General features: G+C 44.1%; 1 protein-coding gene across 4 annotated transcripts in view; it reads left to right on the top strand.

The window, feature by feature from the left end:
• The first annotated feature begins 557 nt into the window (after nucleotides 1-557).
• SPOP (speckle type BTB/POZ protein) overlaps nucleotides 558-18,144 on the top strand; it is an 83,371-nt gene continuing 65,784 nt past the window's right edge. For all 4 annotated transcript variants that reach the window (XM_066263900.1, XM_066263897.1, XM_066263898.1 and 1 more), the window contains exon 1: nucleotides 558-731. The gene's annotated coding sequence lies outside the window, so the exon portion shown is untranslated. The remainder of the gene's footprint in view (nucleotides 732-18,144) is intronic.

Raw genomic sequence — 18,144 nt, 5'->3', positions numbered from 1 at the left:
TTGTCACTGAATCAGCTTCCTTTCAGTTAAGTCATTTATGCCCGCCTTCTCCCAACCCCCCCCAAATGTTCCTTCCTATTTTTGTTTCCAAATGCTAAATTTTAAGTTACTTAACAGACTTGAGCACTATCATAAAGTCCAAAAACATTTTACTGACAACTGGTTAGAAAAAAGAGGTAATGCACGTAAAAGTCCTTGGTAATTCATAAATTACTTGCAAATATAAGTTGCTGTAGTTACGTGCCTTATTGTTACACCGCCTATCCCTCCACTCCTCTGGGTGTGCCTCTATTTGGTCCTCGCACCTCGAAGCAGTCTGCGGCGCCCTACACACAAACCCCATCAAGATCCCGCCTCTTTCTTCTGAGGCCCCTCCTTCTCTTCATAGCTCCTGGCCCGGGTGAGACCCCCGGGACGCGTGCGCGATAGGAGAAGTAGGCGGGGTCTTGAGGAAGAGAGAGGAGGGGCAGGAGAACCCAAGGAGGAGAGAGGAGGGGAGTAGAGTGGGCGGAGGCCGCGCGGGGTGGGGCCCGGCGGGTGCGCGCTGCTGCGTCGACGTGCTGACGCCATGACGCCCCGGCCGGTGTGTGTCGGTGTGTGTGTATGTGAGTGTGCGCCTTCCGAGTGTGTGTGTATTTGTGTATCGGCAGTCCCGCAGGTCCCGGATGTTGCGGACAGTATGAGGCGAGCGCAGGCGGACGGGGACCAGCAGCTGTTGCCGCCGCTCTCAGGTGAGTGGTGGGGAGGAGAGTCGAGGGAGAGGGTTGTTCTGTCGGAGTGGGGGGCGCCTCTCTTAAGAGGTGACTGACACCCCCCCCCCACTCCTCTCGTCCCCCCCTCCCGGCACACATATACTCTTCTCTGCCCCATTTTCATATCTCGGGTTACGTGGCTTGTGAATGCCAGAGCCTAATCAACCGTTCCTTCTCCCAATCCCAAGCATTCAGAAGACACAAACGCGCCCCCTGCCTTCAGCCCCCCCCACATCATTTTCCCAGCCCCATCCCCCTTGCCAAATAGTGAGCTGTCGCCTGCGGCGAGATGGGGGACTGCGCATGCGCAAGTGTGAACGAGCTTGGGGTGCTTGGTCGCTGCCCTCGGGGCGCATGCGCATCGCTGTGTTGCAGGGACCTGCGGGATAAAGAGCCCCTTGACCACGCGCCCGCCTTCTTAGGCAGTGGGCTAGACTTACTGCTAGTGGTGAGCCTGTTGCTCTTATTCAAGAGGGAGAATTTGAATTATTTGAGGTACTTATTGACAAAAGACTGTTTGCATCTAGTGTTGCCTTAGAGACTCCCCGGCTACAAACGCTTCCCAGAGCCAACTTGCCCCACGCTGACCCTTCTTTCGAAACTGTCATAGAACTTCTAGTTGTCACATTACTTTTTTTTTTTAACTCCCATCGTTATGCTGTACCTTTAATACAAACATCCCCTAAATATTGGAGTAGATGCCCAAACCCTTTCAATTTATCATACTTTGGCAGGGGATTTTGGAAGGCTTTCTCGGTCATAAAAAAGAAAGAGGGGGTTTCCTTTTAGTGAAATTCTTAATTATCTTCGCAGAACTAGATAAGGTATAAAGAGCACACAATGAAGATACCAGAGTTCTCTCATCTCCAGCCCTCTTGTTTGTGTGACCTATTTGCCTCTTTCTTTGTAAAAGATCTTAGCGCTTTCGTTTTCACTGTACATTATTGATGCTCTGTGAACATCACATGAAAACAAAAGCAATCTGAAACTACTGGTGGATGATAACCAGTGGAGGTTTTACCTCTTAAGTAATGAGAGTGCAAGTCACAAACAGCGGTTTAAATTTAGGAACATTAAAGTACAGTAGTATTTCAGTGATCTAGACCCTGGGTTCTCTGTTGGCAGATTATCCATGGTCCTTTAGTTTGCTCCGGTGTTGCCACTCTTTTGCATACTTTGCTGTTTCTTACCTCTGCCATTAGAACGGGATGAGGAAATGATAAACTCTTACCAACAGAAGGGTTTCTGAATAGTATGAGTAGCTAAGTGGTTAGGTGTGGGGAGAGTGGGACGTGTTTTCTGTGTTTTTCAGTTATCTTTGCCAACCATGCCTCTTATCTGGATAACTGGGAAGAAGATATTTATTAAGCTTTATTTTCTGTTCTCTTTTCTTTGTTTTCTTTCTTTGGTATTCTTCTCTCAAGGCTTTTTTGGCTGCTTTTTTTTTTTGTATTTTTTTGAAGTTGGAAACGGAATCAGTCAGACAGACTCCCGCATGCGCCCGACTGGGATCCACCCGGCACACCCACCAGGGGGCGATGCTCTGCCCATCTGGGGCGTCGCTCTGTTGCAACCAGAGCCATTCTAGTGCCTGAGGCAGAGGCCACAGAGCCATCCTCAGCACCCGGGCCAACTTTGCTGGGAGGGGAAGAGAGAGACAGAGAGGAAGGAGAGGGGGAGGGGTGGAGAAGCAGATGGGCGCTTCTCCTGTGTGCCCTGGCCGGGAATCGAACCAGGGACTCCTGCGTGCCAGGCTGACGCTCTACCACTGAGCCAACTGGCCAGGGCCTTGGCTGCCATTTTTAACTCTAGGACCTTATGTTCTTGGGCCTTAAAGTCTATATTTTTCACTTCCCCATTTAACTCTGGCCTTTGCATGGTTCAGCTGTCTTTTGTGCTGTTTTCTGTTGCCATGGTTACAGTGGAGCCAAGAGATGACACAGGAAGCATAGGAATTTGGGGGCATATATCATCCTTACTCTGGGAAAGAGCTGGAAGCTCATCTCTTTTTTTCTCCTTGTGTGAACATGAGGAGTGTTCATTTATTGTGACAACCTAGGGTTGGGGTAGTTGGTCCATTTGGTACTTTAGTGACTTCGCCTTTTAGAGCTCTTCATAGTGGTTAGTTTGGTACTTGCAGATGATTAATGTTGCCTAGTCCAGACTTCCATCAGGTTCTGGTAAAATCTTAAAACTATTGAGGCAATAAGTGTCCATTTCTTTTCTCAGTAGGCTTTTGCCATCTAGGATGCATTGTTTTTATTTGGAAGTGTTACATCTGGTTGAATTTACTGAAGCCTCATTTAAAATTGCTGTGATACCAAGGCATGATATGCCTTTAGCATTAAGAGAAACATATTTTTTTTAATTTATTCATTTTAGAGAAGAGAGAGAGGGAGAGAGAGAGAGAGAGAGAGAGAGAGGAGCTGGAAGCATCAACTCCCATATGTGCCTTGACCAGGCAAGCCCAGGGTTTTGAACCGGCGACCTCAGTATTTCCAGGTCGACACTTTATCCACTGCACCACCACAGGTCAGGCCCATATTTTTTTTTGAAGTGAGAGGAGGGAAGATAGACTCCCACATGCACCCCAACCGGAATCCACCTGGCAACACCCGTCTTGGGCTGATGCTCGAATCAACCGAGCTATCCTCAGTGCCTGAGGCTGACACTCAGACCAACTAAGCTATCCTCAGTGCCTGAGGCTGACACTCAGACCAACCGAGCTATCCTCAGTGCCCAGGGCTGATGCTTGAACCAAATGAACCACTGTCTGTGAGAGGGGAAAGGAGAGAGAAGAGGGAGGTGGAGAGGAAGAGAAGCAGATGGTCACTTCTCATGTGTACTGACCAGGGATTGAACCCGGGACTTCCGCACACCTTGCCAATGCTCTATTCACTGAGCCAACTGTCCAGGGCCAAGATAAGTATCATTAAATAATTCTTATTGAGCTCTGGTTGCATAGCTCCATTGGCATTGTCCCAAAGCACAGAGGTTGCTGGTTCGATCCTGGTCAGGGCACATACAGGAACAGACTCATGTTCCTGTTTCTCTCCCTTCTTCTCTCTCTAAAATCAATCAATAAAATTTTTTTTTCTACAGAGACAGAGAGAGAGAGAGAGATAGGGACAGACGACAGGAACGGAGAGAGATGAGAAGCATCAATCATTGGTTTTTTGTTGCGACACCTTAGTTGTTCATTGATTGCTTTCTCATATGTGCCTTGACCGTGGGCCTTCAGCAGACCGAGTAACCCCTTGCTTGAGCCAGCGACCTTGGGTCCAAGCTGGTGAGCTTTGCTCAAACCAGATGAGCCCGCGTTCAGCCTGGCAACCTCGGGGTCTCAAACCTGGGTCCTCCGCATCCCAGTCCGATGCTCTATCCATTGCGCTACCGCCTGGTCAGGCTAAAATAAATAAAAATTTTAAAATTCTTTTTTTTTTTTTTGCATTTTTCCGAAGCTGGAAACGGGGAGGCAGTCAGACTCCTGCATGCGCCCGACCGGGATCCACCCGGCATGTCCACCAGGGTGTGATGCTGTGCCCCTCTGGGATATCGCTCTGTTGCATCCAGAGCCATTCTAGCGCCTAAGGCAGAGGCCGCAGAGCCATCCTCAGCACCCGGGCCATCTTTTTTTTTTTTTTTTTTTCTGAAGCTGGAAATGGGGAGAGACAGACAGACTCCCGCATGCGCCCCACCGGGATCCACCTGGCCCGCCCACCAGGGGGCGATGCTCTGCCCACCAGGGGGCGATGCTCTGCCCCTCCGGGGCGTCGCTCTGTTGCAACCAGAGCCACTCTAGCACCTGGGGCAGAGGCAGCGCCCGGGCCATCTTTGCTCCAATGAAGCCTCAGCTGCGGGAGGGGAAGAGAGAGACAGAGAGGAAGGAGAGGGGGAGGTGTGGAGAAGCAGATGGGTGCTTCTCCTTTGTGCCGTGCTGGGAATCGAACCCGAGACTCCTGCATGCCAGGCCAATGCTCTACCACTGAGCCAACTGGCCAGGGCTAAAAAATTCTTATTGGTACAGAGCGGTATTTCAAAAAAATAACTCTTTAAAATGGGTAACACAGTACATATGAAACAAAATTCAAAAGGTATACAGAGAGGGTAAAAAATCTTTATTTTACTCTCCTCCTTTCTTCCATATAGTTATCCTCCCCAAAGGAAATTGTTGTTACCTGTATCTTACTTACTCTTCCAGAGATAGTCGATGCTTTTTTTACTGTAATTTTACACAAATGGTAAACTATACCCATTATTCTGCACTTTGCTTTTTTCATTTAATATATTTTGGTTATCAATTAATACAGTACATAGAGTACCTCTTTTTTTTTTTTTACAGGGACACAGAGAGAGTCAGAGAGGGAGAGATAGGGACAGACAAATAGGAATGGAGAGAGATAAGAAGCATCAATCATTAGTTTTTTGTTGCAACACCTTAGTTGTTCATTGACTGCTTTCTCATATGTGCCTTGCCCATGAGGCTACAGCAGACCGAGTGACCCCTTGCTTGAGCCAGTGACTTTGGGTCCAAGCTGGTGAGCTTTTTGCTCAAACCAGATGAACCTGTGCTCAAGCTGGCGACCTTGGGGTCTCGAACCTGGGTCCTCCACATCCCAGTTCGACACTCTATCCACTGCGCCACCGCCTGGTCAGGCGAGTACCTCTTTTTGAAAGCTGGCAGGTATGCCGTTGTATAGATGTACCATCATTCATCCAGTTCTCTTATTAATGGATCCTTAGGTTGTTTCCAGAGCTTCATGTGATTTCTTGTATGTACTTTTTATGTACATGGGTGTCTTTTATGTAAATTCATAGTGGAAATGCTGGATCAGAGGATATATGCATTTTTAATGTTGTTAGATATTGTTAAATTGCTTTCCATAAAGCTTATACGAATTTATATTCTGCCAGCAGAGTATGAGTCTACCACTTTTTTTTTTTTTTTAGATGAAAGGAGGAGAAATACAGACACAGACTCCCTCCTGCATGTATCCTGACTGGAGTCCACCCAGCAACCCCTGTCTAGGGTTGATGCTCTGCCTGTCTGGGGCCATGCTTGCAACTGAGCTATTTTTTAACACCTGAGGTGGAGGCTCCACAGAGCCATCCTCAGTGCCCAGGGCCGGTGCACTTGAATCAGTTGAGCCATGGCTGCAGGAGGGGAAAAAAGGGAGGGGAAGGGGAGGGGGAAGAAGGAGATGGTTTTCTCTCCTGTGTGCTCTGACCAGTAATTAAACCTGGGACTTCCACATGCTGGGTCGACACTACCGCTGAGCCGACCAGCCAGGGCCAAGTCTGCCGCTTTCCTCACCAACATTGTATTGTCAGAAACTTTTTACTTATGTGCAGTCTTTTATTTAATATTTTAAAGTTTAGCCTGACCTGTGGTGGTGCATAGACCTGAATGCTGAGGTTACCGGTTCGAAACCCTGGGCTTGCTTGGTCAAGGCACATATGGGAGTTGAGGCTTCCTGCTCCTCCCCTTCTTCTTTCTCTCTGTCTCCTCTCTAAAAGAATAAATTAAAAAAAAAGATTTTAAAGTACATTATGTAGCTTAGATTTCATTACACCCAGGAGTTGTGGATAAATACTGTTTTGCAGATGGGGGGTGGTGGTAGAAGATACTATTCAACTGAAGAATAATGTCATGGGAATAAAGTCATATGCCTAGATAACAGCAAATCCATGACAATGCTACAAAAACATGTAAAACATATATTCTAATTTCTTTAAGTTTTAGATGCCAGCTTTTCTATGAATTTCTCGAAGCCTATAAGTGAGGTTTTATGATCTCTTTTTGATAGCTGTGACTCAAAATGGTTTATACAAGTGAGCTGCCATTCCGTTGAGGAATTGAAAAGCTAACTCTGGCCCTGCCTGATTGGATCAGTGGTAGAGCATCGGCCCGGCATATGGAAGTCCCAGGTTCGATTCCCAGTCAGGGTACACAGGTGAAGAGACTGTTTCTCTACCCTTCCACCTTCTCTCTCTCCTCTCTCCTTTCTCTTGTGTCTCTCCCCCCCCTTCCCGTAGCCATGGCTCAAATGGTTTGAGCAAATTGGCCTCAGATGCTGAGGATGTCCTCACCTCAGGTGCTAAAATAGCTCGGTTGCTGAGCAACGGAGCAGCCACCCCAGATGGACAGAGCATTGCCCTGTAGGGGGCTTGCTGGGTGGATCCCAGTTGGGGTACATGTGGGAGTCTGTCTCTGCTTCCTGCCTCTCACTTAATGAAAAAAAGAAAAGAGAAAAGCGAACTCATTTAAGGTGCTTTACTGAGTACCTACACAGAATGTCAGCACTAGTACTTTTTTCTTTCTCTTTTTGAGAGACGGAGGGAGAGAGATGAGAAGCATCAACTTGTAGTTGTGTCACTTTAGTTGTTCATTGATTGCTTCTCAGATGTGCCTTGACTTGGGTGCTCCAGCCGAGCCAGTGACTTTGGGCTCAAGCTAGCGACCTTGAACTTCAAGCCAGTAACCCTTGGGCTCAAGCTAGCAATTATGGGGTCATGTTAGTGATCCCTCGCTCAAGCTGGTGACCTTGGGGTTTCAAACCTGGGACCTCAGTGTCCCAGGTTGATGCTGTCTATCTATTGCACCACCACTGGTCAGGTTGTACTGGTCCTTTTTAAAAGCCTGCTGATCAAAGAATACCTCATATGAGCTGTGAGGAAATAGAAAATAATTAAAAGATTATTGTTCCTGAAGGAGCTAATGGTCTTGTTGGAAACCAACTCCACTGAATATATGAAATAAGAATAGAAAACAGAACGGGAACATTAATACACTGTGTTCTGTGCTGAGAGGACTTTGTAAACAAGGGATTAAGGGTTTGAGGCGAGTCCTTTTGAAATGCCTTCCTGGAAGAAGTACATTTTGAGCCCACTTCTTTTTTTTAAACAACTGTTTAAGTGGAAAAAATGTAAACATACAGAAAAATTGAAAAAATGGTATAATTATCACCTTTATACCAGGTATACCCTAGATTCAACAGTTCACATTTTGCTATATTTGCATGTATGTTTATATATATAAATTTTTATATTGCAGACAACACCTCAATACTTTAAGTACGTTAGATGCTTCTTAAAATATGTTTTACTTAATTGTTCTTACAGTATACTGCCACAGTTAAGGCAATTAACAATAATTTCTTAATACCATCTAATATCCAGTTCATATTCCAATTTTCCCAGTTGTTTCAAAGATGACATCTTTTAGCTATGGAGTTTTTTTTTTCTTCAAACATGTCTCTTTTTAAATCTAGAACAGTTTATATGGAAGCCACATGATACTGACTTTTTGAAGAGACCAGGCCATTTGTCTTATAGAATATGTCACTTCTAGACCTTTCTGATTTTCTCACAATCATGTCATTTGTTCCTTTATCCCTGTATTTCCTATAAACTGGCAGTGAAGTCTAAAGGCTTGATTAGATTCAGATTAAACATTTTTGATAAGAATGCTTCCTAGGGCCCTGGCCAGTTGGCTCAGTGGTAGAGCGTCGGCCTGGCGTTCAGGAGTCCTGGGTTTGATTTCCAGTCAGGGCACACAGAAGAAGCGCCCATCTGCTTCTCCATCCCCCCCCTCTTTCCCTTCTGCAGCCAAGGCTCCATTGGAGCAAAGTTGACCCAGGCGCTGAGGATGGCTCCATGGCCTCCACCTCAGGTGCTAGAATGGCTCTGGCTGCAATGGAGCAATGCCCCAGATGGGCAGAGCATCGCCCCTTGGTGGGCCTGCTGGGTGGATCCCAGTCCAGCGCATGCAGAAATCTGTCTGACAGCCTCGCTGCTTCTAACTTTGGAAAAATACAAAAAAAAAAAAATAAGAAAGAATGCTTCATAGGTGTTGTGCTGTAGCTTACAGTGTCACAGTAAAAGAAACATAATGTCATAGTGCCTACTATTAATGACTCTGAGTTTGACCATTTTCTATGATGATAAATACCATGTATCTCCTTTGTAAATGCTTTTTTTTCTTTGTAATTAACAAGTAACCTGCAGAGTGGGGACACTTGGGCACCATATTATTATCCTCTCCAGCAACCTTTCATCTAGTGATGATGATCCTTGTCAGTTTGTCTTTGGTTGTTGCAAAATGGTAATTTTCTAATTCTCATTCCCCCAATGATTTGTAAAAGTTAGTTTTTACATCATCAGTTAGGAATAAATGATAATTTCTACCTAAAAGGTCAGGTAAACATCTTTCTGAGTAAGGAGATGGTATAATAGTCAAGTCTAATGGTGGCAGATTGTTTCTTTTTCTTGCTTTTTATTTTAGTACCATTATTAACTTAGGAATTTCAACTTATTCTGTGCTTTACCAAAAATTACTTTTCTTTGATGTTCAAGATGTTTCATATTTGGTGTATGGGAACCCTTTAAGGTTGGTGTATGAGCACTTCCTTGCCTTCTAGTACAAGAAGTTACTGGCTCACTTTGTATTTTCCTGTACCAGATGTGGAATCCTTGCGTGCGTGTGCGTGTGTGTGTGTGTGTGTGTGTGTCACATTTTCTTCTCTTTTAATAAATTGTTGTTCATCTCCCTATGGAATTTCAGAAACCAAATTCTAAAAGATAAAGGTGCCTTTATTTTAACACAATGCACCTAGTGTGTGACTCATTTCTGTGCCACTGGCATTGCTGGATTCTAGATCTTAGACCTCACAGATTCCTTGTCTTCAATCCTCTTTGTGAAAGACAGGTAGCATCTCTGAAGAGAGCCTTGCTTCCTTCCACTGCGCCCCCTCCACCCCCTTAATATAAGGCTAGCTGGAGAAGAGACTGGGGAATTTCTCCTCTCACGAGCAGCATTGCTTTGTTCTGAGATGAAAGATACACATAATGAAATTTAGAGACTGAAATTGTCTTCATAAGCTTTCTGGGAGATGTGGGATTGTGATTGTTATAGAAAAACATCTGTGTGTGTGTGTGTGCGCACGCACACAAGTACATATTTTTCTTTTCCTCATTTCTGTGCATTATGTCCACACAGTTGGAGTTACATAAGATTATGCTGTAATAGCACATTTTTTTCATTATCACTAGATTTTCATAACAAAAAAGGAGACAAATTGTCCTTTTCTTCAGTTGAATTTATTGGGGTGACATTGGTTAATAAGATTTAGAGGTGAGACAAATTGTTCTTAATTAGGGAAAATTTTCTGATAGGCCATGAACTCTTAATGTCTAGCTGTCTTAACTGAGAGTCAGGAACAGTGCTGAATCCTGGGGTTTCTGCCCTGAGCTGGAGATTCAGGAGAAATGGCGCATCCATAGTATTTTCTGAAACTCCATCACACTAATGAGGGTTAGTACAAACAGAAGAGACAGTGCAACTGCATTCTAGAGCTGGTTGTAGGGGCTGCACTAATTCCTGCTTTACAAGAAAGTGTTTTATTGGATCTTACGATGTAGTGGTATTTTGGGTAACTTTTAAAATTGATTTTAGAGAAAGAGGGAGCAAGCAGTATCAACTCATAGTTGCTTCATTTAGTTGTTCATTGATTGCTTCTTGTGTGTGCCCTGACCGCATTTGGGGTTTTGAACAGGCAACCTCAGTGTTCCAAGTTGATGCTCTATCCACTGCACCATCACAGGTCAGGCTATTTTGGATAATATTTGAGTAAACTGACTTCAGATTACTGAAAGCCTGACAATAACAGTATTCTGATATTTATCTGAAATTCATTTTTCTTTTTACCATCTTGTCATGTTTACTTCCAGATTTTATAAGGTTATTCTCAACCTGGCTTCATAAAACAGTACTGACCCCATATTAAATTCTGGCTGTGTATTCAGGGAAGCACACCTGTTCCTTGTGTTTGTTTTAAGGTGTGAATCACTTTGAAAGGCTATGCTGACACATTTGCTACTAAGGTCCAGTAGTTTCTTTAACTTTTGTTTTCAACAAGCTCCCATTATAGAAAAAAAGATAATAAAAAATGGCCTCTTTAGGAAATGCTTGGGTCTTCATTCCTGCAGCTGTGGTCACATTTTAATAGAGCAGGGGTTGCCTGCCCGCTGTGTGTGGCAGAGCTGGTCATGCCACTTTGAGAGAGCTGGATGCAGACCTCAGAGTGGGGATTAAACATTCAGACAGTAACCCTTATTGGACCATGGCAACCTTTTTTCTTTTTGTTTCTAAGAAGCTGTTGGCAGGAATCTTCTTGCTGTTGTGGCAACCAGCTACATCAAAGAAGGGCTAGTACTAGTTTTCTGAAAGCCTCTAATTCCGCCTGTCTGTCTGTCTATTTGTAAGAAAAAAATGTGTATGTGATTATTCATCTCCTTAATTTGAGATTTATATAATTCTTTTTTGGTATTTAAGCACAACTACTGAGTTCTGTTTCTGTGATTTTGACTACTTGAGATACATCATATGAGTGGAATCATGCAGTGTTTGTCCTGTTGTATCTGGCTTATTGCACTTAGCATATTTCCATGAGAGTCATCCAGGTTGGAGCATGTGTCAGAATTTTCTTCCTTTTTAAAGCTGAATAATATTTCATTGTATGTGGTACCACATTGTGTTTATTCATCTGTCAATGAACACTTGGGTTGCTTCCACCTTTTGACCATTGTTAATAATGCTGTTATGAACTTGGGTGTAAACATTTGAGACCCTGCTTTTAGTGCTTGGATATATACCCAAAGTGGAATTGCTGAATCATACGGTAATTCTATTTTTAATTTTTTTAGGAACTGCCACATTGTTCAGTGTAGTGGCTGCACTATTTTACATTCCTAAAAACGGTGCCCAAGGGTTTCATTTCTCTACATCCCCTCCACCGCTTGTTATTTTCTTTTTTTAAAAATAGTTACCATCTAGGCCCTGGCCGGTTGGCTCAGCAGTAGAGCGTCGGCCTGGTGTGCGGGGGACCCGGGTTCGATTCCCGGCCAGGGCACATAGGAGAAGCGCCCATTTGCTTCTCCACCCCCACCCCCTCCTTCCTCTCTGTCTCTCTCTTCCCCTCCCGCAGCCAAGGCTCCATTGGAGCAAGGATGGCCCGGGCGCTGGGGATGGCTCCTTGGCCTCTGCCCCAGGCGCTAGAGTGGCTCTGGTCACGGCAGAGCGACCCCCGGAGGGGCAGAGCATCGCCCCCTGGTGGGCGTGCCTGGTGGATCCCGGTCAGGCGCATACGGGAGTCTGTCTGACTGTCTCTCCCCGTTTCCAGCTTCAGAAATTAAAAAGAAAAAAAAATATTTGCCATCTTAATGGATATGTTTTAATTTGTATTTAAACTTCATTCTATTTTTTTTTTTTTTTTGTATTTTTCTGAAGCTAGAAACGGGGAAAGACAGTCAGACAGACTCCTGCATGCGCCTGACCGGGATCCACCCGGCACGCCCACCAGGGGGCGATGCTCTGCCCACCAGGGAGCGATGCTCTGCCCCTTCCGGGGGGTTGCTCTGCCGCGACCAGAGCCACTCTAGCACCTGGGGCAGAGGCCAAGGAGCCATCCCCAGTGCCCGGGCCATCCTTGCTCCAATGGAGCCTCGGCTGCGGGAGGGGAAGAGAGAGACAGAGAGGAAGGAGGGGGTGGGGGTGGAGAAGCAAATGGGCGCTTCTCTGTGTGCCCTGGCCGGGAATCGAACCCGGGACTTATGTACGCCAGACCGACGCTCTACCACTGAGCCAACCGGCCAGGGCCTCATTCTATTTTTTTTTTTTTTTTTTTTTTTTACAGAGGCAGAGATAGACAGGGACAGACAGACAGGAACGGAGAGAGGTGAGAAGCATCAATCATCAGTTTCTCGTTGCGCGTTGCGACTTCTTAGTTGTTCATTGATTGCTTTCTCACATGTGCCTTGACCGTGGGCCCTCAGCAGACCGAGTAACCCCCTGCTGGAGCCAGCGACCTTGGGTCCAAGCTGGTGAGCTCTTTGCTCAAGCCAGATGAGCCCGCGCTCAAGCTGGCGACCTCGGGGTCTCGAACCTGGGTCCTTTCGCATCCCAGTTCGACGCTCCATCCACTGCGCCACCACCTGGTCAGGCTCATTCTATTTTTTATTAAGACTAAGTTTTAAACTATAACAGAATCAGATTTATTATGTTTTTCCTTTGTGATGTGAGTTTTTTATGTCTGAATTAAGGACCCCTTCTCTATACTGAGATAATAGTTACATCCTATATTTTCTTCTAAAAGGCTTAAAGTTTTTGCTTTTCACATTTGGTTTCTAATCCACCTAGAATTTATTTTGATAATTGGTGTGAAATAGGGATCTAATTCTTTTTTTTTTTTTTAACCATAAGGGTAATTCTGAAGTCAGGATTTAATTTTTTTTCTAGCATCATTTATTAAATAGTCATATCTGCCCCCTACCACTATGTTTCCAAATATACGAATGTTTGTATTTGTATCCTCTACCCTGTATCATTAGTCTGTTTGCATATCTTAATTTATCATAGCTTTGTAATAATTGTTCATACCTGATAGGACAAGTCTCACTAACCTTGTTCTTTTTCTATCAACCTCCCTGAAAAACCCTGTCAGATTGGGATATTTTAATGAAGTCATTCGCTGTCTAATGTATATATATATATATTTTCTAATGTATATTGACATGATACATAGAATGAACTTCTCCAAAAAAGGGAGGGAAAAAAAAATCAAGCCTCCCTTATCTAGCAAGCTAATCATATCTTTTGTTCTGAATGAGCCTAGAATTTCCATTCAGTTTTTAGGTTTTTTTGGAGTGATTTTCATTTTTATATAGGGATCTGATCTTTCAAATGGAGGAAAGGAAACTTTTAAAATAGCTCAGATAAAAGATTTGTCAAAAGGAAATAGTTGTCATAGAATCCAAGGAGAAGCTGAATAACCAGGCCTTGAGAAGGGCTGGAGCAGGAACAGTTCGGAGGACTTCAGCAATGAGAGCTAATGGACTCTAGTGTTCTGCCATAAATAGACCTCAGTATCCATGGGGCTACTTCAGATTCCTGAGTGATATCTGATTTGGTCAGTCTAAGGCTTGATTTCCCTTGGGCCAGATAGCTGCCCCAGGTTCAACTATGGTTGAGGATGGGGGAAGGGAGATATGGTACAAACAGCAGTGATTGGAGTGGTAGGAATAAGAGGCAGATTCTCTTAGAGCAGTAGTTCTCAAACTGTTTGGTCTCAGTATTCTTTATACTCCTTTAATTACTGAGGACCCCAAAGAGCTTTTGTTTATGTGGTTTATGTCTATTGATATTGGCCAAATTGAAGTAAAAAATGGAAAACATTTTTTAGAAATATTAAAAAACTATCTTATGTTAACATAAATAATAGTTTTATAAAAATAACTTTAAAAACTTAATGGGAAGAGGGGCATTTAAAAAAAATGTTCTTGCAAATCTCTTAAATATCTGCTTAATAGAGATGCTATCCTGGCTGGGCAGCTCAGTCAGTTAGATCATTGTCCCGATCCACCACAACAAGGCTGTGGGTTCCAGCCCCGAGCAGGGCACATACAAGCATCAACCAATGACTGCATAAATACATGGAACAACAAGTCAATTTCTCTCTTTCTTACTCTCACTCACTTTCTCATTCTTCCTCTTCTCTTTCCTTTTTCTAAAATCAATAAATAATAAAGAAAAAAATCTACTTAATACAAGACAGCTAGATTCTCATATCTGCTTCTATATTCATTCTGATATGAGATTATTTTGGTAGAAGTTATGTGAAGAAAGTATGGCCTCAGATGATGTAGTTGGAAAAAGGAGTATTTTCAGACATTTATGCATATTCTTCTATGGTACCACACCAAAACTTGACAATTGCTAGTTTTGCTAGTTTCTTTTTTTTTTTGTATTTTTCCAAAGCTGGAAACGGGGAGAGACAGTCGGACAGACTCCCGCATGCACCTGACCGGGATCCACCCGGCACACCCACCAGGGGCGATGCTCTGCCCACCAGGGAGCGATGCTCTGCCCCTCCAGGGCATAGCTCTGTTGCGACCAGAGCCACTCTAGCGCCTGGGGCAGAGGCCAAGGAGCCATCCCCAGCACCCGGGCCATCCCTGCTCCACTACATCCCAGTCCGACGCTCTATCCACTGCGCTACCGCCTGGTCAGGCTCATCCCCGCTCCAATGGAGCCTCGGCTGCGGGAGGGGAAGAGAGAGACAGAGAGGAAGGAGGGGGGAGGGGCAGAGAAGCAGACGGGCACCTCCCCTGTGTGCCCTGGCTGGGAATCGAACCCGGGACTTCTGCACGCCAGGCCTACGCTCTACCACTGAGCCAACCAGCCAGGGCCACAATTGCTAGTTTCTTATACGTTGCAGTGTGGACTCTGAAGTCATATTGATGTTCCTGTTACATTAAAATCCATTGCTCTGTCTTGCATTGTGGATGGATCTTTTACTTATACATGATTTTATAATACCAAGTATTGGTTGTTTGGGAAATATTGGTTCATTGAGTTAAGCAGATCTTCCAAATGACACATTATTATAGTGCCATGTCAAAAAAACCACGTTAGTTAATGTTACCACCCATTTCTTCAGGAAAGTTACTGGAATCTGTCAAGCAGCTACAAGATTTCCGGAATTCAAATTTTTGGTTAAAAGTTCTTATTTTATCATTGGCAACGCATACTGTCAGTTGTTTTCCTTGAAGTGACAGACTCACTTCATTTTCAAGGAAACGTCTGCTAAATAGTCATGTCTGAATAACCACAGTTTGTGCTTTGTTCCAAGTAAGAGTACTATTCTGTGAAAAAAGAAGTTCAACTCACAACTCAAATAGAGTCACAAGTGCTTTTCCTTGATACAGCCATTATTGTACTGGAGTATCGTGCTGAAGTTCCTTTTGCATACTTCTCATTTCATCACACAGAATATTTAGAAGACCTATGCTCCAGGGTTTAGATTTGTAAAATTAATAATTTTTATTGCTTCATCAACAACATTCTTAAGTGAAATTGACTTTTTAAAATCATCAGTACAGCCTGACTGGGCGATGACGCAGTGGATACGAGCGTCGGACTGGGATGTGGACGACCCAGGTTCAAGACCCCGAGGTCGCCAACTTAAGCGAGGGCTCATCTGGTTTGAGCAAAAGCTCACCAGCTTGAGCCCAAGGTCGCTGGCTCGAACAAGGGGTTACTAGGTCTGCTGAAGGCCCACGGTCAAGGCACATATGAGAAAACAATCAATGAACAACTAAGGTGTTGCAATGCGCAACGAAAAACTAATGATTGATGCTTCTCATCTCTCCGTTCTTGTTTGTCTGTCCCTCTCTCTCTCTCTGACTCTCTCTCTCTCTCTGTAAAAAAAAAAAAAAAATCATCAGTACATGGTGGTGAAAGACATTTTGAAACCACTATCTTGATTTATGCTAAGACAGTAGTTTTACCTATTATTGATTTTATATTACCAGTGGAAATGTCAACATAATGAAAAAGGCAAACAGTTTCTTAGTTTTGACTTCATGGACTCCTTGAAAAGTACCTCCAGGAATACACGGACTACACTTTGGGAACCACAACCTTATGAGAGGATGTGGGTGGAGAAACAAAGGTCTGATACTTGAGGTGTAACAAGTATTTCATGGTAGAATTTTACTGGGTTGCTGGGATGTTACTTAGCGTCACTTAACATGTTGTAGAAATGAATGGAATGTTTTATTTAATTTGTTTTTTGAGAGACAGACAGGGACAGACAGGAGTGGAGAGAGATGAGAAGCATCAATTCATAGTTTTAGCACTTGAGTGAGTCATTGATTGCTCTCTCATATGTGCCTTGACCATGGGGCTCCAGCTGAACCAGTGACCCCTTGCTCAAGCCAGAGACCATGGGGTCATGTCTATGATCCTGTGCTCAAGCTGGCAACCCGCGCTCAAGCTGGTGAGCCCATGCTCAAGCCAGTGACTTTTGGGTTTTGAACCTGGGTCCTCAGCATCCCAGGTTGATGCTCTGTCCACTGCACCTGATCAGGCTGCATTGGATACTTTAAATGATTATACAGTGTTTCAGATTTGTTGTTGAATATATTTTTCTAGTAATTATCATTTTCAGACAAAGTTTAAGATATTCAGATTTTCAGCCAGCTATTCTTTCAAGTATGTGATAATCTTAGAGTAACCCATTTTAATATAGCTTATGAAATTTATGTCATTATAGTAGCACATTACAACTTAACTTTTTTTTTTCAAGCAGTTGAATACATTTAAAAATATGAACTCTAAAAATTGCATTTGGGAAGCCTTTGCCTTTTCAGAAAAGGCATAGAAGTGAGGTCCTTCCAGCTTTGTATCTTATGGTCATTAAAGGGCGTTTCTAAAGAGAATCCCCTTCCCGATTTAATTAAATATGTGTTATAACTGAGGAGGGAGTAATAGTATTAACTGACTTCAACAAATATCTATTAAGTGACTATAAACAGAAGGTCTTGTGAAAGGTAAGGGACAGGTTCTAAAAAGAGTAGGGGAATTAAACTAATATTATTAACTTTGGTATTTAGAAGAGGAAGAGATCATTCTTTGGGAAGTTGGGGTGGGAGTCAGGACTGTCTTTGTGAAGGCTGCATTTGAGCTTGGTTTTGAAGGGTAGGTATTTTGAAAGCTGGAGTTTTAATTGGTAGAGATGGGACAGGATTCAGGCAGAAGGAATGTCATGAACAAAAATGTGGAGGTGGGGAAGTGCAGTGTTTGTTAGTGTTGGGTGTGTACCGGAAATAATGAGCAGTGCAGTATAGCTGAAGCAAAAGATGCACGAGATAATGGGAAATAAGGCAGGAAAGTAAATTGGCCCAGAACATGGAGGGTTTTCTACCAAAGCCAGTCAGTTAGGGTTTAATGTGTTAAGTGATGGAGAGACTTTGAAAGTTCTTGATTGAAAAAATAGCATGATCAGATGTGCTTTCAGAAAATGTATTTGGCATCATTCATTCATCGACTATTTTTTTTGTGTGTGTATTTTTTCCAAAGTTGGAAACTGTGAGGCAGTCAGACAGACTCCCGCATGTGCCCGACTGGGATCCACCCGGCATGCCCACCAGGGGGCGACGCTCTGCCCATCTGGGGCGTTGACCTGCTGCAATCAGAGCCATTCTAGTGCCTGAGGCAGAGGCCACAGAGCCATCCTCAGAGCCCGGAGCCCGCCCGGGCAAACTTTTGCTCCAGTGGAGCCTTGGCTGCAGGAGGGGAAGAGAGAGACAGAGAGGAAGGAGAGGGGGAGGGGTAGAGAAGCAGATGGGCGCTTCTCCTGTGTGCCTTGGCCGGGAATCGAACCTGGGACTCCCGCACGCCAGGCCGATGCTCTACCACTGAGCCAACCGGCCAGGGCCTCATCGACTATTTTTTAAAGAAGTCATTCTCTGCCACTAAGCATGAGAAATGGTGTATAGTATAATGGTGAACCAAATAATGTCCTTATTCTCAGAATTTACAGTCTAGGAAAGA

Source organism: Saccopteryx bilineata, chromosome 2 (genome assembly GCF_036850765.1).
Source record: "Saccopteryx bilineata isolate mSacBil1 chromosome 2, mSacBil1_pri_phased_curated, whole genome shotgun sequence".
In the NCBI taxonomy this organism is placed as follows: domain Eukaryota; kingdom Metazoa; phylum Chordata; class Mammalia; order Chiroptera; family Emballonuridae; genus Saccopteryx; species Saccopteryx bilineata.
Note: the sequence above shows the minus strand (reverse complement) of the source record. Positions and strands in the feature narration are given on the sequence as shown.